This window comes from Pseudopodoces humilis, chromosome 7 (assembly GCF_049639895.1).
Source record: "Pseudopodoces humilis isolate 2021_Gansu_Grassland_sample_001 chromosome 7, ASM4963989v1, whole genome shotgun sequence".
In the NCBI taxonomy this organism is placed as follows: Eukaryota; Metazoa; Chordata; class Aves; order Passeriformes; family Paridae; genus Pseudopodoces; species Pseudopodoces humilis.
In genome coordinates, this window is record NC_142206.1 from 13,704,738 (window position 1) to 13,732,253 (window position 27,516).

General features: G+C 37.4%; 1 protein-coding gene across 8 annotated transcripts in view; it reads right to left on the reverse strand.

The window, feature by feature from the left end:
* The window catches only part of PLEKHA7 (pleckstrin homology domain containing A7), a 145,656-nt gene that overhangs the window by 107,245 nt on the left and 10,895 nt on the right, over window positions 1-27,516 (reverse strand). The window contains exon 1 of one of the 8 annotated variants that reach the window (XM_088057538.1): window positions 9,682-9,711. The exons of the other annotated variants lie outside the window; for them this stretch is intronic. The gene's annotated coding sequence lies outside the window, so the exon portion shown is untranslated. Of the gene's footprint in view, window positions 1-9,681; window positions 9,712-27,516 lie in introns of those variants that run through there. 8 annotated transcript variants of the gene reach the window in all.

The following is a 27,516-nucleotide window of genomic DNA, read 5'->3' on the forward strand; positions in this document are numbered from 1 at the left end:
TACTTAGCAGTTGAGTTGATTAGACTCAACTAATCAACTATATGTAATATATGTATATATATATGTATGTATATATATGTATAATATATGTAACCAACCACTTCTCAAATTCCCCCAGTTTTCCCTAACACCACTTCACCAGTCACAGTTGGCAACTCACTCTTTTTCTCCTCCATTCTCCAATACCGCTATTGCATCCCCTGTCCCTACCACCTTCTGAATTTAGGAACTGTCTGTAGTATGAAAACTTGTAGTCATAACCAGGCTTCTGCAAACCATATTTTTTTATTTTTTTTTTCCCATAGAAGACTAGAATATTCTGGCCATTCCCAGTGGAAATATTACTTCTCAACCTGTTTTGAGTTTTATTTTGGCTTCAGGGAAAATACTGTTTCATATCTTCATGACCCCTCAAAAATCAGAACTGTCTCATTACCAAGAAGCACACAACTTTTTACATGCTAATTTTAAATTCTAAAAGGGAATAGGTGATGAATGTATTAAAAAAAAGAATGAAACAAGACCACCTCTTTTCCCACAGCACTTAGATTAAAAAGCTAAAGATCGCAACATTACTTCATGGTTACTTTAGTACACCTGAACAGTGTTCCCGCTTAAAAAACAGGGATGGAAGGGGAGACATTAGTCCTTAATGATGAGAAAGGAAGTATTAAGTATAAAATGAGACATAATTTTTGAACTTCCAAAGGATTGCTATACTAAGTTAACAGATGGGAACATTAAACTATGGGATCCGTGCTACTGGCCTTTGAAGAGAGGAGAACAAGATTGCACATAAGATGCCTGAAGATTTGTGGACATGTCTTCCAGCTCGGGAACATCATCTAAAACAGAATAGACACCAGATGTATCAATATGCTAAACACCTTTTCTGAACAGAGAAACACTCTGAAGCCCTGTGAAGCTGTCTGAACAGTTTTCATTAGGTCTAAGCTTTTGGCATAGAAAACGTAATTCTATAAGAAGCTCGAATTAAAATCATAATGGCTCTACAAATATTTAAAAACACGAGAAAAAAAATTCCTTCAATGGATTTCTTTAAACCAAGAAAACATGCCCCTTAAGCATGGCATGTTTGATACTACAAAGCAATTAGAGCTGGAATACCAGAGAATATGAAGCTACTACCCTTCAAGACTAGACTTTAGATACTTCAAATTCTGATTTATTTCTATTTAACATCCTAAAATGTCAAAGCCATTCCCAGGTTACTTATGTTCCAACAGATTAGTTTTGCCATTTAAGACAGAGAAAAGCACTGTAATTCCACTACAGAAGCTTCCAATTGCTTGTTCAACCTAAAGACACACCGTAAACCTCACAGCATAAATGAGGTGTTATTATAGGAGACTTTTCCTTCTGCATTGCAGGCTAAAAACAGCATAATAAAGGTCTTAAAGACTATAGAAGATGTTCTCTGGGTTTTAATTCAAAATGTCAGAAGTACACTGCAGGCTTCACCGTATTTCTTTTTTTAAAATTAATTATCAAAAACACAGAAACACCAGAATTCCCCAGATTCACTTTTACATCTCATTTCCAAATGCTTGAGCTTGAAAGATTTCTAAATATTTTTTTAACCAATTTAATTATCTAAAGTATGCTATTAATACTGTAAGCATGCTGAAGAACAGTTCAAAGGTGCTTCAACAATCTTAACTGGGAATCATTTAAATGATTAACAAGTACCACACTGCAGGAAGAGCTATTTTGAATAAAATTTCCTCATGATGGCAGCATAAACCATTCCGATGAAGTGCTAAATGACAATGCACATTCCTACTCATACAAAAGTGAGACCTCAGCTGCTTCACTACCCATTTTCCCCTCTTCACACTGCCTTTTTTACACTACTTTATAGTCTTCAGATTTAGCCCCCAGAATTCCACAAGAGTATCATTCTGCTTCACACATGCAATTTATGAAGAAAAATAAGGTACTACCCTACAGACTGTTTTGACAAGGGATAGTTTTATGCAGCTTCCCCATGAATTCAACTATGTATATTCCATTCTGAATTCCAAATTGATTTTGTATCAGTTGTATACTCTACTTTTGGAGAGTCTGACACCTGCACAGTCTACACATCTGTGTGAATTGCTAAGGCAATGATTCAACTGAGATCTATTAAGTTCTTCTGAAGAAAGATCTCCCATCAAGGTCTGTTTCCTCATAATGTTTCTGCGCTCAAAAGGACAATACCATGACTTGCAAGATCCCATTGCCAGAAGGATTCTGAAAATCTGACACTTCATCTTACTGACCTTCCACTGTGTACAAATCACTGAGATTTATAGGCAGTTGTATACTTTTATAAGGCAGGAAAATCATTGAGATCAAAATGTGCATAGATTTCAGCTTATCAACAAATTACCATTAAGTCTGGGTTGATTAAGAATAGGTTTGAGATTAAAAAGATCATCATGCTTAGAAAGACTTTGTTTAAAAGCTATTACTAGTGCAAATCATTATGTACTGCAAGTGTGGCTTTGCTGAGGCTCCTACTTCCAAAATCACAGTGCTTGAAATTGAAATGGTCAGCCAATGTCCCCTCCGATCAGTCACCACAAGTTGTTCCTTAACCAAGTTCTATCAAAATAATCTGGCTTTTTCAAACCATACAGTAGAGTATAAAGGAACCCAGATCACTGAGACACCAGCTGATGAAGAGAAAGCATAAACAGGTATGTTTAGCTGATCCAAGGGGACAGTAAGCTCCTAGAGGCGAAAAGACTGACCAGTAAGAATGACTGATGCTCCCAATCTCCTGCTTAGTTACAAGTTCCATATTTGTCTACAGCCTTTAAAACGGCACTAAGCCCCCACTCGCTTCTTAGAAAGCCTACACAGAGTTTAAAGACCAGAAGTGTATCTTGATTCATTTAAATTTCACATTAATGAGTACCTCTGCTTAAATATACCTAAAAACCTTACCAATTTGCAGGTTTACACTCTCAGTGATTAATTTCCAACTGCTTAAAGGAAGCAATCTTGAGACCCCATCAAAATTAAGATAAACTGCCACTCACCCTACTTCTAGACATTCAACACTGGAAGAGCAAACATCCATAAGAAAAGGAAAAATGTAGAAGTTGCAAGTCTGGTTTAGATAGAAGAGAAGCTAGGAGAAACACAAATGAAAAATGTTTCTAACCCATGAAATACAGGATAGATATATTTGTTCTGGCTTGGCATTCCTGGACAGAGCAAACATTGTTGTAACACCTAAAAGCAGCAGCGAAGGCTTTTTGGCTGTAGTTAAGCTTTTCCTATCTCTTTTCATGTCTTGGCAGTTTTATCTACACTATGGTAAGAAGGGTGGTTAACACTGATTTTCTCAAATCTGACTCAGATTACACTGATTGAAAAGACAGGCCATATCTTAATTTGAGGGTTTACAATAAGAAGATTAAAACAAACCAGCAGCATCTTTGTTTTTAAGCACTACACTCACTAAGCAGCAAACAAGTACCACATCAGAGAAAGAGTAGCTGTCATTACACCCCATCTCCCAAACACTAATGGTTTCTAAGAGAATTATCATTCCTCCAGAAACCTCCAATTTTCTCCATACACCTTCACAGAACAGCTATTCTGGCCAAGACAGCAGCAGGGCTTTACCACATTTCCTCTGCTTAACAGGATTTTTCAAATGAGCAGCAAAGCTTGAGAGCAGCTGGAGCTTCAGAGGAGGAGTGCCTCATTATCAGTAGCAAGCAGCAGAGTAGATGAAGCAGAGAAAAAAGCCAAGTTCCCCATTTGAAGGGACAGTTACTTGGTTTAAAAATCACAGCCTAAAATCAAGACTCTGCTGCTGGTATGTACATCTGTGTGCATTATTATATAAAAACAACATAATAGGAGTCCTGTATCAATTTACAGCTTTTTGTTCCTTTATATAACATTAGTTTAATTTGAGAAACATGATGGCAATTGAGTTATGTGAAACCTAGATGCAATTAGAAACCACCACTTCTACCAGTTTCAGCAAGGCACTTCAAAAATATAATGAAATATTCATGGCCATATTGTGACATAAGAGCCTACAACCAGCTTAAAAGAAGCAAGAGGGATTGCACAACAGCCTGTCAATTAGAAAAGTAAAAAAAATAATGAAAAGGTGTGTTTGGCAAGACAAACTTTCCCTCTCAAATTGTTTTTTACTCTAGTCTTGTCTCTCATTGCTAGAAATTATCAGAAAACGCTAATTTTTACACAGATGTAATGTGATAAATGCTCCATGAACATTTCATTTTTTTCAATTATCAGAAGAAAGTTTTCATATGCAGAAGATAATTAGTTGAACAAAAATTTAAGGAAGAAAAAGCTTGAAGATTTAAAAAGCAAGAGAAATAGAACATTCAAAATTAGATCCAAAGCATCACCTAACAACTGAAAGTAGAGAAATGCAGAGATAATGCATAATGAATGCCCGACAGTAAACTGATCAGTAAGCAGGAGGCACCCAGCATAAGCCACCACTGTAACATGGCAGTGAAAAAGACAAAAATTCAGTGCCAGGATAAATCATGAGAGGTATTTCCAGAAAAGAGAAGGAAATACTTTAAGTATCCTCCAACTGTGTTTCAGCAAGTCTTTATCAAGAATATCATGCTCCATTCTAGATGATCCACATTTAGAAACCATCAAATAGGTGCATGTAAAAAAGGCTTTGTGGGCCTGAGGAAGAGATCAGGACACCTCAAGTACTCTGTCACTTGCAACAAGGCAGGGCTCATGGATTTTGTAAAACACAGCACAAGCAGGGAACACATGAGCTGAAGCAAAGCCAAGCTGGTGTCTGAGCCAGAGCTGTGACATCTGATAGCCCAGGGACACATCCTGCAGGATTCCACTGCTGCTGGATGGACACTTATGCTCCTGGCTTGTGCTGTGCTACACAGGTGTGGGAGCTGAGCCTTGCATTCCCTTCCACTGCTCAACACGGGTAGGCATTAATGTGAAACTTCTTCAGCCCTCTGCTCTGTGGGGTGGACGACTGCTTTGCTAAAAAACAAACCAACCAACGAGGAATACAAATACCAGAGACAGGGAAATTGCCTTCATTAAAAAACAGGAATGGCAGGAGACCAACAGATACCAGACTGCCACTAGTTAATGCAAGTCAAAACCTTGAGCTCCCCAAATTTATTTTTAATACAATCTGGTACGTACAGGAAAAAGAATGATAAAAAGCCCTCAAACAAACAAACCCCAGATGCAATTAATCAGTCCATGAGATAACAATGTGGTGAAAATCAGAAGACACAACTGAGTCAGTACCTCAAGTGACAATATCTCAATAGGCAATTCACCAGTATTTCATAACACTGTTCATACAAAGAATTTGTTGCTGTGTGTAAATATCAATAAATATTTTGGACTCTAAATGGATACATCTCTAAAACCATGAAACTTCTCCAACTGTGCAAATACCTACTTGTTTCAAACTTCAAAACTTCTGAATCAAGAATTCTCAGTAGAAGTCATAGGAGTTTACCCTGCTACACTACTGTGCAAAGCAGATTTAACTCTTCTTTTCTTGTGCGCTTAAACTGCCTTGGTTCCAGCAACTGTTGTTCCAGCAACAGTACTGGAAACTTCTCCTTACTCCCGCACCAACCAAATGAATGACAAGGGCATTTTCTTCTTTCTGGCTAAGTAGCAGCTCAATTATCATACAAAATTTCATTAGGAATATACCTTCTTCTGATATGATGCTAAATCCATAATGTCAGGAATCCCAGCCTGCTCTGGATTGATTAGATTGTCCCAGAAGTACAAAATCACTTTGCTGCTGTTCAACCTGTGCAGCCAGGATGTCCAGCCTACTGAGACACAGATGTTAAGCTTCAAATGATCTAACTAAATCTAGAGAAAGGAAGATATCCCTGTTTCATCCATAAAAATACAAACAGCACTATCCAAATCTTATCCCAGATTAATCTGAGGAAGGCCTTGGAGTGTAAGCCTCACCCTTTCCTAGTAAAGAATTGCAGGACAGAAAAGCCTAGACAAGAAGAGGTTTCAGGCAATCATCCTGTCCAACCTTTTGCTGAAAATGAGATTTCAGATGATCCAAGGTCATCCAAACTGAATCTTGAATACTTTGAGCAAGGGAAATTCGACCCCTCCTCTAATCAACCTACTCCAGTATTCAACTGTTCCTAAAATGACGAATCACCTTTCCTGACTGATCAGGGATGACAGTGAAGGCTTGGGAATGCTATACTTGGATGGAAGAATATAGTGCTTTTACAGCCCTTTCAAGCCCCAAAAAATGTAAGCACAGTCCTTGTCACACAGCTTTTCTAAGGTGTGCATTTTTCAGAAGTGCAGGGGGGGGAAAAGAGGATGAATTTGTTAAACTATCACTTATGTTAGAAATAATATCACATTAAATGAAATGTTAATGTATTTTTAATCACTACACGCTAAGTACTAGACTTGGCCCATAGAACAGCTAACAAGAACAATGACACTGGAATATATTTGGCCAGGAGGCACTTGCTCATTAGTGCTTCAGCAAGAAGAGTCACATAGAGTGGCATTAGTCAGGGAAACACATTTCCAATACACCAGGCCAGCCTTGCCTCCAATTCAACAAAAAGCTTTTTGCAGGCAGCTAAGAGCTGCCCTTTGCAAACAGAGGTGGTATTTGGCATCTTTACTCAGACCCCAGCTCCTGGAATCATGTAATGACTTGAGAATGCATGCTTTCATCTTGTAACAATGGTCCTAATACTCACATTTTAAGAGGGAACAAAAAGAGATAAATTTGTGGGTATAAATAAGGAGTAAGAGGCCAGTAAATCTAGAAAATGTTAAGCAATTCTAAAGAATTATAGATTTCAGGCATTCTATTGCAATTCTATTCTAATCAGGTGCATAATTACACTGTTGTTTTTTTCATTTTACTCAGAAGTTGCTCCTAACAATTTCCCTTGTACATTCTTTTCCCTTCCCCAGCAATGAAAAAATCAGAATTTGACCTCGCAGAGACAGTAGCTCAAAATGAATTTAAGTAAAGCAAAACCAAGTACAATTATTTGACTTTAGTATTTCTCAGCTGCCCCATCTATCCCTCATTTCTATATGCCCCTTTAAAACTAAACAAACCATATAAACTATTGGCATAAGTGGCACAAAAAAAAAGTTCCATTCAAGTAAATTTCACAAAGAAGCAAAAGCAATTTGGTGATTAAAAAAGCTGTTGTAGTCCCTCACAATGAAATCAAGGTAAAAAAATATGGAACCATTTGAGTCAAGCACAGCAAAATCTTAAAGAAGAATTAGACAAGACAATCACAGATGCTTGCACTGATGTTTTTAAGTTGACTGTAACCAGCTTAAAGTTTTGCTATAGCATCACTGACAGTAATTGAGTTCTTCAGCAGCAGTGGTTTGATTGAAAATGAAGAAGGTTTTTAGAAACAAGTATTTACTTGCAAATATTTTAGCTCATAAACTGAAAAATCACAATAAACAATGAAGACTTGAACAAACATCTCTCTTACAGAGCTCTCTACCATTCTTTTAAAAAAATCCAATACAACAAGCACTCCTCTTCTGGATTTGCCAAATTTATGAAGTTTCATAGCTGTATTATGTTATTTAAGCAAAGTGAGCCAGAACAGATAAGCACTTCATGCACAGAGTACTCATAAGATGCTAAAATTCAGGCTTGCCTTTAAGGGTGCTTTACCATATACAGCCACCCATCACAACATGGAGCTAAAAAGGAAATCAATGCAAAAGTTGACCAAAAGCCAAGCTTAATAAACCTTCTAAATTTACTAAGACAGTTTTAAGCAACACTAGACTAGAGGCTATGTAGAGCTGCCATTTGGAGGGCGAAGAAATTCTGACAGAAACATGCTGACAGAAACCGCATCCAAGAAAGATAAATGAAGGCTCCTGGGATGGAATAAGCCCATGCAACAAAAGATGGAGACCAACTGGCTAAAAACCAGCTTTTTACAAAGGGCTACTATGGGTCTTTGTGAAGAAGTTGAATACAGTTTATTTATGACACAATTTTCATTCTACATTTTGACCTCTTCACTATGTTAGAGAAGGAAAATGCAGAAAACAAACAACAAAAGACAGAATCTATACCAAGAGAGTATTACACACCTTCAGGTTTCCCAAAACAAGCAGTACCAGGAAAGCAGGGTCAGGAACAGATAATCCTTGTCTTGAAACCAAGAACCAGCGTATCACAATAAGCTGGTTGGTTCACTAATAAGGGCTGACGGGCTCCTGCAGAAAAATACAGGCTGACAAAAAGAATTACGGAAGCCTTGACATACTTTGCCAACTGCAAGTTCCTTGTCCTCATCACCTGGAAATAGATCTGACAAAAATCAGTTTCAACAAAATTCAACAAGACCCTCCTCACACACAGAGTTCCTCTGGTGCACTCTCCAGAAGACGAGAATACGTCCATTATTTTCGTGAAGCTGGATGCTCTCACTCTGAATAAAGATGAAGCTTTAACAAAGATAGAAATGGAAAATTACACCATTGATGCTTATTGTCTATCTCAAGAGAGATACAAACACTGAGACTTTTGAAATAAGTACGACTTACTCCTATTTTTAAAATATATGACATTGCTATAAAACAGGCTTTGATAAGAATGTTTTCAAATTACATTTTATTCCAGTATTTCTGTTTTCCCACTGTCTCAGTAATACTCACAAATGTAGATATAACCACACACCTTTGTATTCTACAGATTCATCAAGAAAGTTTCTTGGCTTAAACCTGTCTTTCTTTTAAAGTGTACATTTAAACATAAAATTTTATACTCTTCCTGCCTGCCAATTCAGAAGAGAGATTTTGTCTAAATCTGACCAACTTCTTTCCTTCTGCAATTTTGTTGAATTCTTTCTGAACTATTTTTATAATTCAGAAAATTGTAGCCTCTCATCAAAATAGAGACAACTAAATTAGCTGCCATTTTGCATTAATTGCAATCTGGTATTTCCAGTGAAGAAGTGCAGAGAATCAGATGTGTGAAAAGCCCATTTTAAAGAAAATGCCTCATTCCTACAATTCTTTTTTCCTTTTTGCATTAAACAGTATTCTGTTATTTAGAAATGCTCACAACTGACAGACTGGAGCTTATTTTGGAATTATTTCTCACTGATTATATGCCTTAATCACCACTACATTCTACCAATATAATTTCTTTTTGTAGATAAAAAATTACTGTCCCCATCTCTCCACCACCCAAAAGCAGAGAAATAGCCACACTTTATCTAATAAAATTCTTAGGGCTTGAGAAATATTCTAGTATGTTCTGTTACAAAACAAAACAACAAAACACCCAACTCACAATTCCCACCCTCTTTGCTGGATTTCATTATGAAATAGATGTAGGGCAACATTCAAATTCATCACCTCAAGTTAAAAATATGAGTTTGTTTTGCCATCTGTGGAAACTATTTTGCAGGCAGTCAATACCACAAAGATCAATAAACTCTATAATGGATTTCCTTCCCAAACCTTTGCAAAATAACTCCATATTAGCATAAAAAGCAGACAGCAGGAGATTGCAGATTAGCTGCAGTTTTCAACATGAATAAATAAACATCTGAAGAACAATAAACAATTTATCCTATTTATTTAAATGAATCACTTCCATTTGCTCACCAGGAACTATATATGGACAGGTAATCCTTCTGCTTTCTGGGATACATAGAAGTGTGCCTCTGGTAATTTGGTTTAATCCACAAATGCTTCAAGAATACTGTCCAGCAACAGAGTCCCATTCCCTACATCGTCAATAAATGCCTTCTGTAGAAGTGTAAGGAAGGCATGCCATCTTGAAGGAAAGGTTCCCATTGCATTCATCTTTACAATTTAGCTGGCCTTTCTTGAAGCTGTTAAGTAACACATTTTGTTAAATGTCACACCAAGTGCATTCCATGAGATGGAATGTACCGCGGTGTCCCCGCAGAAAGCACATCCTCCCACCACAGCTGTAGAATGCTTCTTTGTATTCCTTGTTTTAAAAAAAAAAAAAAAAAGGACAAAAAAAAATCAAGTTTTTTACAGTAGTAACTCTCCATATACCAAAACAAAAGCTTGGAATTTTCCAAAGTTCTTTAGAAGCAAATGTCTCACCATCTCAAAAAGTAGCAAGACAAAGTGCCCCATCCCCAGTAAATTCTACAAACCTAAAGTACGTATCAGTGATCTAACCTGGGTGTCTGCATATTCTTATATTCAGTTTCTAAAAATAGTACATTAATGCCCAAACTATGCTAAAAGAATTCATATCTGCATTCTCAACTTCACAAGACATTCACTGTCTATTAACACTGGTAAAGTGCCCATTTTTTAAAACAAAAGTTTAATGCTTTCCAATAAAACTTTAACAAAGGTATTGTTTAGCAAATTGCTACTTTTTCCTATCCCTGTTAAACGATTTTTGGCATAGTAACTTCATTTTAAAGTTCACATGAAATCCAAGGTAAGCTTTCATAGGCAAAACTACTTAATTTTAATTATCCATTGTTTGTATTTAACTGGATCTATTTTAGTTCTGCTCAGGGAAGTGACAGGCATAAAGAGCAAAGGCTAGGTGAGAGGGATCTAAGAAGATTAACATAATAAAAAGTAAACTAAAATTACTGCAGATAGGAAGCGTATATACCAAACTTCAATGACAACTCCCAAATCTTAAGAAATGTCTGCTCTCCTGTGAGGTGAAAATTTCTAAGATGTGCTCTGCTTAATTCTCATCTGCCATGCAGTTCCACTCAATGTATCATTTTTTAAAAAGCTAAAAAGTCTAACAAAGATCCCACTACTATTGAAAAGACCAGTCCCACCTCCTGCCTTCCCAGTGCTTCCTCTGCACTGGTCCTGGTGCCTGTGCAGCCCTGCAGCAAAGGGCAAGTGATTCAGCTGAAATCAGTCTCCCATAGGACGTGTTGCTAGCTAGAGCAAAGAAGTGAGCTGGAGCACCAGGCTGCCAAACAAGTGTTCCAGGACTGGTCAGGGAAGGGCTGCAAAGGAAAGATACCATGGAAATGTCAGCATCCCCTTCACTGACAGCTCACTCTTGGATTAATTTAAACCCCACTGAAATTTATTAGCCAGCCAATATGTGGTGTACTCATCCACAGCCATCAGGAAAGGACTTTGCACCTTTCCCGTCTAATGAAATTGAAGTTGTTGAATTAATTTGCCTCTAACTCAGCCATGCAGTAACTCAAAGCTCACTGCAATCAGCAAGCTTCAGATCAGACCTTTAATGACCTAGAGTGGTAAAAGGACACAATTTACTCTCCTTGTCCTTTGTTTCCCAGAAATGCTCAGAAACAGGCACATTAATTCCTTTGCCTCTTCCACTCCCACACAACAGTTGTAAGTAGCCCTCTGTCTGGTGGCAAAAGCTACTTCAGCCAAGCACATAACACCCCCCCTAACCAAAGAATAACCCAAGAAAGAAATTCCAAGCCCTAGGAAGCAGTAACAAACCTTCCAGGGCACCATTTAAAGCCTCTTAGAATGCACAAGGCATATGGCTATTATAGAGTGAGGGAATTTGAGAAATGGTACCATACACAAGACAAAAGTACAAAACTACCCAAGGTCACTTGTTTTTAAAAAAAGTCTTGGTTCTTCTCCCCATACATTTTATAACCCAAAAAAAAGGTGAACATCTCCTGAAATTAAAGGAAAAAAATACTTTTTTAAAAATAATATAACCTTCAAAACAGGTACTGCAATACCCTTAAAGATTTATTCATGCATTTTCAGACTTACACAACTCCACTTCTTTGTCTTTCACTTAGATATTCCCACTGACTATATTTTGTTTGCTGTTAGGAATCTGAAAGCTCACAACAGCTATTGTCACAAATGAGAAGCAAAACTAGATCTTTGTTGAACAGCTTAATTATATGCAGGCAGAAAACATTTGAGGGCCAAACTGAACACAGAAAAATAGCAAGATACCTGAGTCTGTGTTCAGACTCTATTTAAAATCAAAACTTTGTTTAATCCCAGAGTATCTAGACTAAATAAGAAAAAACTATGAAATGTTACACCAGAAGCAACTATCCATTCTGAAATAATTACTTTCAAGAAAGACAGCATTACTGTTTTCTTTCATAAATATTTGTTATTTCATCAGTCCCAGACTAGTAGAAAGCTGAAAATACTGCATGGCAAGGAGAGAGCTCTCCTCTCTGGACCCAAATTAACAAGGACAGCAGTTAACATGCAGGTATTAATTTCAGGATCTTCATTGAAAGCACTTAAGGATAGTTCTTTACCCAAGTAAGTGGCTTTTCTAGCCCTGTTCCAAAAGAGCCACCATCAACCAGGTACCAGCTGCACAGTGAACTGGTAGAAAACAGCTGCACATTAAGTTTCCACATAAGACACATTCTTGTATCTCTAAGCATCAATTGCTGAGCTAGTCACTGCATTGCAGTCCCCTGCATTTCACAGTGGAGAAGAAGGAAATTTGGGGGAACAAGTCACCTGATCTATTTTAGATGTCAAGATCTGTCAAGTAGCCCTAGAAATGACATTCTGTTCCCTATAAATTAATCCAAAAGTGACTTTCTCAGGTGTCAACTCTATGTTACCTAGAGCTAGACAAGAAGTAAATCTGCATATGATTTCTAGCTGATGGCTTCAGGGAGCCATGGGTGAGCATCACACTTGACAGCTGGAAAATCATAAAATAACTGAGTCTCCACAAGACTAAGCCTGGTTTAACAATGGCACAGATTTTAGTGGCACGTTTTAGAATACTTTGTTTTGCACACTTACACTTCTAGCAGCTGACATCACATGGTCATATCAGGACCCAAAAGGCTCCCAGACACCCTCAGTGCCATCCCTCTTTCCCCTCTAATGGGGTAAGAAAACCCATAATTCTACTAAAAAAACTATTTCAGCTTTCTTAGTAAAGATGATTCTAGAAAATAGCCCATGTAAAAATGTCTTTAAACACATTAGTGAATAAAATAGCACAAGGAATGACAGATGTTCCAAAACAACACTTCCACTGAAGTAACAGTCAACAATGTAAAAGCACACTTAAAACTAATCCCACTTAATTCTTTATGAATACTTTGCTTCTTTATGTTAAATAAACTACAGGGCAATTAAAAAACATTTAAATTATTTGCACCTGTATTTATGAGTGTGACTAAAATTGTTTCTTAATGTAAAACCTTTTAATGGAAAGGACAGAAAATAAGTTTGGAATTAATTGTATAGATTTAACTGTACCATATGGTTTTATATACAAGTACACACATACTTGTATTTATATACATATTATATATTTTTATATAAAGTATTCTGCCAATACTTCTGTTCATTCTAAGACCATACTGAAAAGATTTATATAAGCTAAAATATTAGCTACCTAATTAATTAATTTATTAATTAATAGTAATATAGTAATTTATTAAATGAATAGCTGTTGTTCTTCAGCCAAGAGCAGCATACTGCTGAAAATCCTACGGTCACCCAGTATTTATTGAGATACACATAGAATTGTGCAACTTTTACTGAATACCTGGAAGTTTCTCTCTCATAAAACCTGCATATATAATACAAAAAATTAGAATTAAATATATATTAAAAATGCTGTTCAGCAAGTGCTATCACAGCACTTCTTGCAAACACAATGTGCCAGGAAAGAAGGCTGCAGAAATAGGAATACAGAGATACTGAAAAGAGTAACTTTTAGATTGGAGCCTTCAGGATCAGCTTAAATTAGGAATATCTAAGAACATAAAGGAAATGAATACCATTAAAACAAATCCATGCCAAATCTGAAAACTGAATGGTATCACAAGAAAGTCTATCCAAGGAGTCTTTATCCGTTTTCTAAGGCAGGACTGCAGCTTGTCCTAGATCAGCAGGGAGTAGAGGAGTTATGTGCAGCAGGACTCCAATTTGGAAATTATTTTAAAAAGGAAGGCACTGCACATTGTGTAACTTCCAAATACAATGTGGAAAGTGCACTGAATTATAATTTGGCCATTTGATTCTGACTATGACAAAGTCTCCCGGAGTACCTAGAGGAGGTAATTCAAACTTTAAAGTTTGGTGAATAGAAACAACAACAAAAAATCCCCCAACTCTCAACATTTAGTCATCACACTGAAGGAAAAGATGACTAAATGTAACCAGTTTGGAATGACATTGTTTAAAACACTATTAATACAGAAATTTGGATGAGAAGGAGACAAGGAATCTGAAGGTAGTGAGACGGGGAATAAGCCAACTAGAAACAGAGCAACAGGGGAAAAAAACCAAGAAACAAATAGAGAGTAACCAATGCTCTACCTGATAAATAAATCTAATAAATAAATCTAATGCTGTATACCTCCCACTTCCACTTTATGTTTCAAAAAAAGACACACATAGAAATATATGAATGAAAGAATGAAGACCGCCCAAAGCTTAGTCAAAAATAGCAAAATATTGCTTTTAAGACAGTTTCCCTTTTAGACCTTTCTGTCCCTTTTTCCACTTCCAGAACTCTACAGGTAACCACTGCCTTTGCTATAATTTCTACACAGCCTGAAAGCTTAACTCTATCAAAATGTCTGGCTTTGTCAAAGTACAATATATTCTATACAGACAGAAATTATGTTTCTTTAATCAAAGTACCCTGTTTTAAAATGCAGAACTCTGACAGCCCAGCTTTCCTAGTTTTAATACATTCCCTAGAATACTTCAGAAAAAGTTAAATTGCAGAACAGGAGAAATGCATGTCAGGAATGTAACAGCACACAAAAATGAATCTGTGACAAGCCTGGGGTTTATGAGATTGTAACTACATTAATATTCAAGACATTTAGATTTTCCTTAACCTTATTTGAATGACCCATTATTTAACATTCCTCATTTTCCATCCACTAAAATTTCACTTATGATTACTTCTAACAACTCTCAGCACACTCAGCTTACTTGAAAGTCTATTCTTAAAAGCTCATATAAAAGACAACAATAAAGACAGATACTGTGAATTTACCTCAGAGAACAGAAAGTTTCTGGAAAAAGTCAAGGTATGAGATTCAAAGCAGATAGAATAAAGCCTTTTATTATTTATCAACCAGAAAATCTTCTAAGTAGCCTAACTTAATGGTGCAAGTACCATTTATCCTTCAATGTTACCCTCTATTTCACACACAATTTTTGTCTCCTATCTTTTCATATACTTGCCAATACTCACTTTTAATGGGTATTTTGTTAGAAGACCCATCAGTAAGGACGATGCACATTCTGGCGAAACATCATACACAAGGAGGACTTGCTGGAGGTGAGGGTCATGGCATACCAAAAATGTAGTTCCAAATTCAGGACCCCGGCTACGAGCAAGATGTGAGGCTCTCAAACTGCCAGATTGAACTTCAAGTTAAACAGGAGCATGTCTATTTTAGGGGAGCAGTGGGCACATACATAGCTGCAGAATTAATAGGAAAAAAATGCCATACACCATCCTACTCCTTTACACCATTACATTTCCTGTGTCTTTCATCCCATGTGTAGTTTCAGCCAGCGCTGTTCTGACTTACTGATACTTTTTCTGTCCTTGCTGGAGTCTCAGCTCCCTTGTCCTGAAGTGCTACTCCATGCTGGCCCCTGAGGTCCAGCCCTCCCCAACACAAACCACTGTTTATACATTCCTGCATTTCTTCTGCGTGGCTGGTGAACACAGGACCTCCACCACTCCTTCAGCTGATTACAACTCAGATAACTGAATGGAACTTATGAGGCACACATAATGAGAGTTAATTATGTTCACATGATGCAACTGAATTTATGGTCACACAAAACCTCAGCTAATCTGACAATTACACAGACCTAGCAAATCCTCATGCTCAAGGCAACAAGTACACCACACTGACTTCAGACAAGGTAAGACAGGACAAACATGCCCAGGTGTACTAACCCAAACCACAGCAGGATGGTTTGCCTAAATCTTCCACACAAAATTAAATGCATGTATATCTGCAAAGTTTTAGGCTAGCATTTAACCACCTAAGAAACACATATGGTTATTAGATTGTTCAGAAATAAATAGCAACAACTATTTTCTTACTTTGGGTAGTTTAGCTAGATAAATTAAATCTTTTAACATAGTAACAGAAGCTCTAGAGTAAGATTCAAAACTGTGAACACATAATCTATCACCTAATTTCATCATGAGGCTTAAAAGGCCTCAACAAATGCCTCAAAATTGATGACAAGTTTAAACACTAACTGCTGAAGAAATTTCATTTTCTGAAAAGGCAGTCTTCAAGGTCACCAGCTGAATCATCACCAAATAACCTTTGCATTCATTAACCAAGTCAGACGTCATCTGTTACATTTCAAGATTTCCCCCTCATAAAAACCATGAGTGAGACAGTGGATATAACCAGCACAGAGACAAGACAGTACAGACACCTGATTTCACACCAATTATAAGTGATGCAGAGATGAAGTAGAAAGCAACCAAATACATGTGCTGAGTAATAGGAAAAACAACTGCTATTTGTTTAAATAACTTCATTTCTCTCCTATTTATTAAACAGTTGTAGGAGAGACTTTATAAACAAGCAAAGCTTTGATATGTGTGGTGCTATTGTTCTGGTTTTGTTCGAGTACTTCATGCACAGAAATTGCAAACCATTCATATATTTAAGGGATACATGCAAAGATACTCAGTTCCAATCAAACAGATATTCTCTCCAGTTTAACTAAAAGCGTTTCCCCATTTTGTTGTCCTTTCAAATTCCTGGAATGTCACACACAGAGGATTTTATAAAAGTATGATGCCCATGTTGAGATACTGTATTCTCTACACCAAACAATTTTGTCTGCAATAGAATGGCAGCACGTGACATACTGAAAAGCCCTGTAAGTACGCACATGTGCATCCTGGCCAAATTAACATTCCCAGGATTTGGCCCTGGCTTTAAACCACTAAGCAGACATGCTCTAGTTATATCCCGTAATGATATGCTGTACATTTTGATAGCTACTGTATTTTTTCCACACCAAGTAATTCAGCAATCACAGAAGTAAAGTAAGAACTTAATGTTTCCTCATTTACTGACCAGTATACAACTGAGTAATTGCCTAACCATCCTTGGAAAAACTCATGTCCAAAGAGTATATACATATATATACACACCTGCTCACATTCTGTACACATCCCCCCATTCACTCTTTCCCTCTCCTGTTATGAAATGCAAAAAGCAAAAATTTCCTGGGCAGCACATAAATATGACCTTCACTGTTCTAATGGTTCAGAAACAAAGCATTTATGGTTTAAAATATTTCAAACAAGTATTTTTTATTCTAGCGTATAAATAGAAAACTATTAAGAAAAATATCCAGCCTACTCAATAACCAATCATCTTAAGTGAAGATACTATTATCCAAAACCATTCTGAAGGCACCAGAAGCCATAAACAAGTTGAAAACTGACATTTACATCACATGTATAAAACTGAAGCAATTGTGTCTGAATAAGGCTGACTACAAATTCTTTACACTGCAACAGGCCCTTTATTGTAGAATCCAAGAAATTTAACAATTTAAAGTAACAATGACATTTTACTGGAACTTGCCTGGAATCTAACTACTCCTTGATTTGCTGGATACCTCTCCACCAGAATATTTACTATATCAGCAGCATCTCTGTAAAACCTTCCCATCCAAAGCATGCCCTCTGACTAGCCATGTAATAATGCTTATTTTCCAAAAATCCAGTACGATTTTCACCTCACTTGTGCATGAACACAAGTTCTGCAGTTCTGTGCTGATGCAAATATTAAGTCCTGTCATTTCCACATGTGCATGTGTGGGAAGAGGGAGGGTATGTTTGTTTTTAAATACAGCTAGCATAACTTGTCATACTTCCCAGACTCTAGATGATAAGAAAAAGGTTTTTGAAAGGTGTTTTATTGGCAGTATGTATGGGTTTCAAGTCAGGTATGTATCTGCAGGCAAGCACATTTGTTACCCAGGGGTCTACCTTTGGACTTCTACCAGTTTCCCCTGCAGTTCAACACCAATTTATAGAGGAAAACAACAAGGATTCCATGAGTAATCCATGCCAAGCCCCAATTAAGACTTTCAAAACAGTAATTACTTGGTGTCAATTATGCCAGAACTTCTTATATGAGCACGCTTTAAGAATCCAAGCAGGGCTAGCCAAAGACTGCAAACACTTTACTAGCCTTTATTCATTCAACAGAATCTCTCTAAAAGCATCTATAAACCCAAATCTCCAGCAGCTGTCTACATTTTTTATTGTAACCCTCAGCACTGTGAAAAGAATAGGCCTTCAGTTTGGAACTAGTTATTTTTGCATTTCTGTCCAGAAACACACTAAAAAGACTTAAAAAGAGACATATGTTAAAGGTTTTTAATTGCTATCCCAGTCTTAATAAATTCTGTAATGACTGAAACACTGTTCCTTAAGAGTAAATAATAGGAGTTACCAACACATGCACCTTCTCATTGCAAAAATACTGAAATTCTGTAACAGCCTCAAAATGAAGTTGTTAGAAGACACAGTAACACTACAAAACCCAGCTGGTTGGGGTTTTTTAAATGCAATATCAAGGTTATCCTTTCTGTCAGCACACATTTCATTTGCCACCTCCTCCTTCAAAGCACACGCATTACAAGAAGATTTTCACAAACTTCTTTTTTAAAGCCAATAAAGTAGATTTTCTTTTAAAGAAGAAAAAAAACCCAAAACAAATAAACCAAACCAAGTAACGGAGTAATCCAGTTATTAGCAAGCAAGCTGCAAACACAGGCACATCATATACAAAAGTACATAAATTTCAGAAAAAATATACAGCACAATTTTAAAAAATTCCCCACAGAAAACTATATCAGCAGAATAATTCCTGGTTTCCATAATGCACCATGCCAAATAGAAGTGGATAGCATTATTACAAGTAAGTTACTTAACTGATGTTTGGAAATTACTGGTACCAACATACCCTTCCACATGAAGTACTCAGAAAGCTTCAGACATCCTCTAAATAATCATGCAGAGATGCTGCATAACCAAATAACAAAAGCACAGCTGTCTATTTTCCTGAGGCAGAGCACATCACTTGCTAACTTTTAAAGGCATCATTTCAGTACAAATTTGATTTATGAACTGGAGATAAAAATACCAAGTGACTGAAGTAAATAGAGCTAATGGTCTTTCCCTGACTTCAGCTTTTATGAACAGAGATCAGATATTACCTTTAAATTTAATAATGCCCAGGTTGGTTATTAAAAATATAAGGTGTTTTTCTATTCTAAATATCAATTTGGTGGAGCGAAAGAAATCACATTAAAACTATCCAGCCAATTTTTGCTGCACATAGAAGTTTTGTGTCAACTTTCCAAGCCCTCGGTGCTGTTATTCTACTATTTGCCAATGTCTCCATCCCAAGTTTGGCCCACCAACCCGAGAGCATGAGCGATGGTTTGCAAAGCTTAAATCCCTACATTTTAAAAAACAAACAAACAAAATCCTACCACAATCATGTTTTGTGTTCAGTGAGATCAGAAAGCCCCTGAAGACTAGTTGAGCTGGCAGAACATCCCAAACCTGCCAGAACAATTCTATCTGGCTTAGATGCTCTTCTTTGCAGCCATATTTCCCAAGGAATGCTCAAAAGCAGATGTGTTTCACCCTGGATAAACTCTTCTGGCACGCTGCTCCTTGCAGCTCCCCTATAGAGCCCCCTTATACAGGAGAGGTTTGGGAGTGGGGATGAAGGAGGGAAGGCAGCCTCTCACCTTGAGAACACCACTCCAGGACATCTCCGTGCCATTCGGAAGATGCAGGCTCCCAGGGAACCGGCACGTCCCAGGCACAACATGGAGCAATCCCATGCAGACACCCTCGTGCACAGAAGGCAGCAACAGCCCCAGCTCTTCCAGGGCTTACTGAAAAAAGCAGTGGTTCATCCCACTGCTAAGGCTCAGCACCTCCAAATTAAATGGCAAGTGGAAGCTTTTTTCTGCCGTCTACAGTAGTGCTGATCTTTGGTGATTAAATGCAAACTCTCTAAAATGTTTGCATAATGATATCTTGCAATATTTAAAGTACTGTATGTTGCTGTGTTTATAGTACACTGCCTCTGTTTTACTGGCCTCATGTTCCATATAAACAGAAGGATACACTGTTCATATTATCACAATCTCCCAAACCGAACCACATTATTTTAAGTCATGGTACTAAAAGAAAAAACAGTTTGAGCATCGTTATTTTCCTCAATGTCCAACCGAATTCCTTGTAATCAATACCAGGCAGATTATTTAAATAAACTTCACCAGACACAAAACTCAAAATGTACCACTGAATTCTCAGGCTTTATGTAATTGCAGAAATCATTCAAAAATCCCACATTATCTAGGAAAACAAAGCTCTAAACCTGTTCTTAGTTATGAAACTAAGGAGCTTAGAGAAAAGATGCATCATTTCAACTGTTTTTCAAGACTAACTAATCCAAAGCGAGACATTTAAAAAGTAGATTTACTCCTTAACAGTCGCAAAGTTGGCACAAAAAATGCCCTCTTGTGGCAGCCTGCCCTCAGGTCCTCCAACAGCTTTTAGGACAAGAATGGCTTGTTTTGAAACTGAGATAAGGAAAGCAGGTAATAAAGTAAACTAAAATGCAGGTATCATTCAGAGTTTGAAAGAATGCTTGAACTCAGTTTCCCTATGTGGCTCTTTCTAAGCACATATCTAAGTAATGAGTACATCTGGTCCTCCTATGAATCTCATCATAATCCAGTTCCTGGGGAAAGCTGCTCTCTGCTTGGAACAGAGCACTGTCACTTTAGCAGATTCCTGAAAGGGGAGTTTTCATGATGCTTGAAAATCTTTATTAAGGAATATGTGTAAAAACAATTTCAATGTCTTCAACAATAGGCAACAATTTCCAAGATTGCCCCACTTACCCCCACCTTAGACCATTAACTCTCAGATGTGCCACTGATTGTGAGGGGAAAGAACAACTGATAGACAACTACAACCAACAGATTTTTCTCTCATGGAGCAAAGCTAGCGCAGTACACATTTTTTTGTTAATAGAAACACGGCTGTGACAGCTTCAATTCCCTTATTTGGAAGCAGTATCTTTCACACAGGTATTATTTTTGCTGCTTTTCTAGCTCTCAGCCTGCCAAACTGATCCTAAAAGTAGAGGCTCATCTGCAAGCAAACAAGAAAAAAAAAAAAAAAAAGCCATTAAGAAACCATTTAAACTGAAGTCAGCCCTCCATAAGCACTAAAATCCTGATGCCCAGCAATGCAGAGGGGCCTCTCCCATCCCAAACCTACAGCATAGCAAAGAGCACATTCTTTAACACATCACTCTCTTGGCTGCATCTGCTCAACCAATGGCAGTTTTGGCAGCTTCCCAAATTATTCCTTTTACTCCTGAGGACAGTCCCCAACAGCTTGGGTCCCTCATCCTGCTCTTCTCTGAAGAGTCTGTGGCAAGAGGTGCTGCTGCTCTGTTTTTCCCAAAACCCAGCTCAAATAGGAAGCAGTTGTTTGGAGGCACAGGAATACCTTATTTCAGCTGCCAGCTCACCTGCAGCAGCCCACAGCAAGGCCGTACTCACTAAGGTGAGCTCATTCCAAGTGCTCCGATGGAGCTGGCAGCAGCACCAACAGCACTGCACAGCAGGAGAGAACAGGTAGGTTTGGAAGTGTTATGTCTGAGACAAAAAAAAGCATCTTGGTGTTTTGCCTCAGAGCAATAACTTAAAAAACAACAAAAAATCCACCACAAAGCAATTTTGCAATCTATTACAAACCCTCAATCAAGCGCAAAATTTTAGTTAAAATATTAAGACAACTTTAGAGCACAAGACATTTTAATTATTTGAGTATCTGATACTTTTTCTTTTCAGACACAAGCCATTCGTGTTTGGTTTTTACAAAGGCATTTTCAAAGTTTTTAGTTGAAGTTCCAAGAACTTTTTTTAAATACTTGTTATAAAACTAAAGCATTTTAAAATGAAGTTACTGTTTAATACTCAGGGAAATCACTAGGTCACTTCATCTGTAAGAGCACAGATGTAAACTCAAAAGAGTTAACTCTTTTTTGAGTCAGTGTGCTTTTTCTCAAAACTTGGTTTGTATGTAGCTGAGCTGGAAGTTGTCCCACAAAGAGTAGGATGCACACACTGTATTTGGAGTGGTCTGGGCCCCCCAGATGACACAGCACCTACGAAATGGTCATGGAAACACACACACGGCTGGCAGTGAACACCAGAGCAGATTCCTCTGGACAAAGCCCTGCCAGGCTGCAAAGTTACTCAGGCAGTTCAGAAACCCCACAGAATGGTGATGATGGAGTTTAGCAACCAACATGACAACAAGGGAAACCAGTAGGATTGAGCTATTTCTCAACATTTTGCTCACCCAGCACTTGCAGTAAAGACTGTCAAATCAAGAGTCATTAGGCTGCATTCTTCCAGGTTGAAGAGTTCAACAGCCCTTTTCTTCTTAAATACAGCTGAGCTTTTCATCCCTTTTGAAACCAATAAATCAATATTTCCTTCCAGAGTTATCCTCATTTGTGTCTATTTTCTACATCCTGGTCCTGCTAGACAGACAAGTTTACTATCAGCCACTGAGTAAAGCCAAGCCATAGGAAGACCTACAAACTACTTATCTGGTCAAGATCCCAACCTATTGCCATTTTTCAGACAGCTGTATGTAGTTCTCCTACAGTGCTTACAGATAAGTAATAGATGTGTGTACAGACCCACACAAAATGAGTGAGGTAGGTTGGGGAAAGAGAGAAAAAGAAATCACAAGTGTCCTTATTATCCTCAGAATGTTTGTTAAACCACACCTAAGATTGAAAAAGATTAAGTCTCCAATCAGTAGAAGGCTTCCTCCTCAACAAGCCTTCCTCAGGCATGTCATAACAAAAAAATTCCTCTCTCCATAATTTATCCCAGATCACTAACCTGAGAGCTGTCCCAGGATGTCTGCAGCTTAGTCCCTCTGTCTTCTAATCCTGGAAGGAAATTCTCTATCTCTGTACCCACCCATCTTGACTCAGCAAGTCTCCTCTCCAGAGCACCAGCCTACCCTCTCCAGAGCACCAGCCTACCCATTTAGGCAGAGTACAATTTCCCAATCCCTACAGGAAATAACTCCTCATAATCCTTGAGCAGCTGAAGCTAGGAAAGTCTGCCATTTACATCACTTAGTGTATGCATGTTTCAACAAATGGTATCGATTGCACAGGTCACAAGTATTTCACTTTTCTTGAAACAAGGAGCACTTCCCCATCAGCTACAAGGCAAGAATTCACGTAACAATTGTAGGTCCCTCAGCTGTTTGCTAGGTAAGGTAACAAATTATACAGGATAACCTTATATCAGGCAACTTTTAAAAAGCAGCTGTGACAGTTAAGATAAGTTACTTTAGCAGGCAATCTAAGAAGCCCATACAAAAAACCCCACATTATTATTAAGAATATACTAAGCAGCAGCCCATTTGAGTGGGCTGGTGTGCCTTTCTTCTAAGCATTCAAGTAATTGCTTTTCAAAATTCAGAATCTCAAAAACCTGTTATTCTTTTAGTATTTTTAAAGTTTATTTGCAGAGAAACATTACATAAATAAAAACTTGTTTTTCATACCCTGCAGAGACTGTTTTCAACACTGATGGGGGAGGGGGTTATCAACCTAAGGGCTAAAAAGCTTTGAAGGGCATTCCTTTCCTGCTGCATTTCAGATTAAGTACAAACTCCTTCCTCTACTTGTCAGACCTGTTGACAAGCAAGTAGTTCTCCTCATGATTAATCACTTTTAAAAATAGTAACAAAAAAACATTAAAAACTTTATAGTTAGAGTTACCACCACCCACTTGAAAACTGAGTTAGTGAAAGGGGTCTTTATTCCAAACAATGGTAAAGATCCTCACATTCAAAATCAAGGAAAATTAACATAAAAACATCTATAAACTGAAAGTTTACTGCAAATTTCTGACTGACCCAACTGAAACAGCATGAGCTCCAGGAAAGACTTAGGACAGAACAGCTCCTACTATTTTACAAAGCTTTTGAGAGAGCTCTTTTTCCCTAGCGTAAAAAAACCAAAACACCCAATACAGAAATATTTTCTCAAAGCACCTTATATCAGTAAGTATAGTATTTATCATGTCTTTATGAAGATGGCAAGTGCTTACCTCTCAGAAGATTTATTTATCCAGCATCAGATAGCAAAAAAGCTTCCACTAGAGCCTTTGACCTGCTTGAGCTTCAGGAATACTCTTTGCAGGGGGAGGGGAGAAGCTGCTAGCTATGTAATTATAAATGTATTTTAACATAAATGTGTTTTGACACAAACTGATTAGGAAGAGGGAATACTTCACTGTCAAAAATCTTCCAAGATTAGAGCTCTGTGACCTTCTTAAAGCCACTAAAAAAGCAACTGTTACTTTAGATGGAATTACACACAGAAAAAAAATTCCTTTTTTTTTTTCATACAGCATTGAAAAATCCAGAGGGGTTTCTTTAGTTTTTCCTAGCAGATGAAGTGTAAAGGTTTTTTTTAAAGACCTTGATGCCAAATCATCTCAGAAGCTTTTCAAAATGCATGCATACATAATTATTTCAACACAATACCACAAAAGGCTTTCCCATCATATTTTTGGAAACTCTGTACTTTAACATCATCCTTGTTAATCTAATTTAATTTGCCCATAACATAAGGTGATAAAGTAATTAATGTATTCCATAACTACTTTCAAAATTTTGTTAAATGCTTTAGCTTCTGGGCAGGTACAGAGAAAATATTTCCTTCTCTCATTCAGCAAATTCAGTTAACAAGTATGTCAGAAGTGAAGAAAAACTACCAGGAACACCCTTAAACCACTTTTTCTTTTTGCAATCTATGATCCACTAGGAATGAGAAATTTACATGGCTTTAGATTAAAACCAGCTTGAAAAATAGAAAAGGAAATCACGACTTACTATTCAAAATTATGTGAAGCACTCAAGAAAAAAGTACTGTAAGTTTCAAAAAATGCATTTGTATCACAGACTATTAAGACATTTTATTTTAGCTCGCTTCAGAAGTGAAATTCCAGTGGGACCCGTGTATTAACTGTCACAATTTGTTTTGTACTTCTACTCCAGTACCAAACATTCACTTCTGGAAACACATGGTGCAGCATGGAACACCCACTGAAAGATTTCATATATCAAATTCAGAACAGTCCAAAACATTACCAAAAAAAACCCTACAAGCAAGCAAAAGTATTTAAATGGTTAAGCAGGGTACACTTCATAACGAGTAATTTTTGTTCATGAAGACAGCAGTTCAACTACTGACAACTTCTGACACACTACTTCCCCACAGAAAGCAATTTCTCTGATTGTGACAGAGAAATTGTTTTGTCTGCCTCACAGTCAAAAGCCTCCAGAAGGTTGGGTTTTCTTAAAATAATCCATTCCTAAACGGCAGGTTCAGATGCACCCTAAACTTCTTAACTAAAGCTCAGCCTAAAGAAAACCACAGTCAGCTGAGACAGAACTACACTCCCTTAAAACCAGCAGAACACTGGGGCTTTCCTAACACTGCTCCTCCACTCTAATTCCTCATATGGGCAATCCTCCCAAAACCATAACACTCTCAATTCATACCTTCTCCATATTTCTACTCACCTGCCTGGCAGGGAATTCTTACAGTGCAATTTAACATTTTCACTGCAAACATGAGTAGCCAAAATAAATGGAATGTAAAGGCAAATGGCATGGAAGAACTGCTGAGCCAAATTAAACACAAAAATGAATAATGCACTAGAATTTTTTAATACATTTGCAGAGGTCAACAATCTCTCAATCTCTGTATTACTGAAGAACCAAGAAACCCTGTGACGGAATGCTTAAGAACTCTGTTCAATCAATCAAACATATAATCATGCTTAATTTGTATTTTCACCTACATCATTTACAGACACCAAAATTCACCAAGAACAGCACCTCCAGTACATTTCTCTCACTCAGCTTCACCCAAAACTAGTATGCAGACCCAAAAACACATAAAAAACCCTATGTTCATTATCATTCATGGAATTCCTGAAAAATGAGACAAAAGGAACAAAAAGTCAATATATCATTAACAATCTGGGAAAAACAGAATTGTTGATGGTGGATGCTACTTTTAAACCAATTCCATTTGCATTAGTTCATTTAGAATTATCACAGTTTATCCAGTGCATTCGTAGAATTTCTTATTCTGATACTAATCACAGAAGTCTTAAAAATCCATGAGAAAAAACAATTTTGAATTTTCTTTCTAAAGGAAATAGATAATTTTCTATCTAAAGAAAATAGATAATTTTCTTTCTAAGGAAAATAGATATATTATTTATTCACTAGCAGCCCACTATATATAAAAATGAAGGCTTTTTTTAATACTCCCCCTGCCCACAAAGAAAAAGCGACTGGCTTGTTTACAATGTACTTCATCCTAAGTGACAGAAACTACTCAGGAAACAGCTGTGTAACAGTCTAAACATAAATTTACAAGTGTTTTCGTTTCCATATACAAACAAGGCTCTTCTGCTCATCAATAATTCAAATACTACTCACATTGCTTAAAAACACAATTTACAACCACTTCCTTTTAAGATTTCAGGAATCTGATTTCCACAAACCAGTTTCCTTGAGCACCTGCTGTCTGCCCACCACAGTGACACAGGAACAGCATGCTGGCAATCAGAGGCATTCCCCAAATTGCTAATTGTAATTCCTCTGCTGCACCTATTGAGGAAGATGAGCTGGATAAAAACTGGACTCCTGTAGCTCCCCTCTCTCTGACTGCTACTTTTCTAGTGAGGGAAAAGTCACATCATCCATACACAGGAACTTCAACTTTCCTCCTTGATTTCTGTCTTTAGCCTATGTTATTTATCAATACCATTTAACAGTTTAACTGCTGACTGTTGCATCTGATCAATGGGAAAAATAAAACCCTGGGACCATCCTTGTGGGCAATGCTGATGCTACAAATGTTGCAGAAAAGAGACTGGGGGGGCAAAAACTGCATTTAAAACTATTCAAGTTATCCAATATTGCTCGCTCTGCAAAATGCTTAATCTCTTTTCTGATTTCTGAACATACAACACATCCAGAGCCCACAGTGAAAGGCTTTCAGTTCACTACTTACCTACATTTCAATAAGTATTTCACATCCTTCCTGCTCTTTTGCTAACTTTGGTTGTCTCCTTTATGCAAACTCAGTTTAAACAGTGTTTTCACAAACTTCCAATATTTGGGGCATTTAACTATCATTATTATTACTGAACCATCAGTTTAGGCACTGCCACTGAGATTGCTCAGCTGCAATCTGACTTTGCAGCCATCCTAAGGGAAAGTCACAGCTGAGATCCCACATTCCCAACTCAAAGAATATGTGCAGCACAGATGGTGGAGGGTCTGGAGCACAAGTCTTGTGA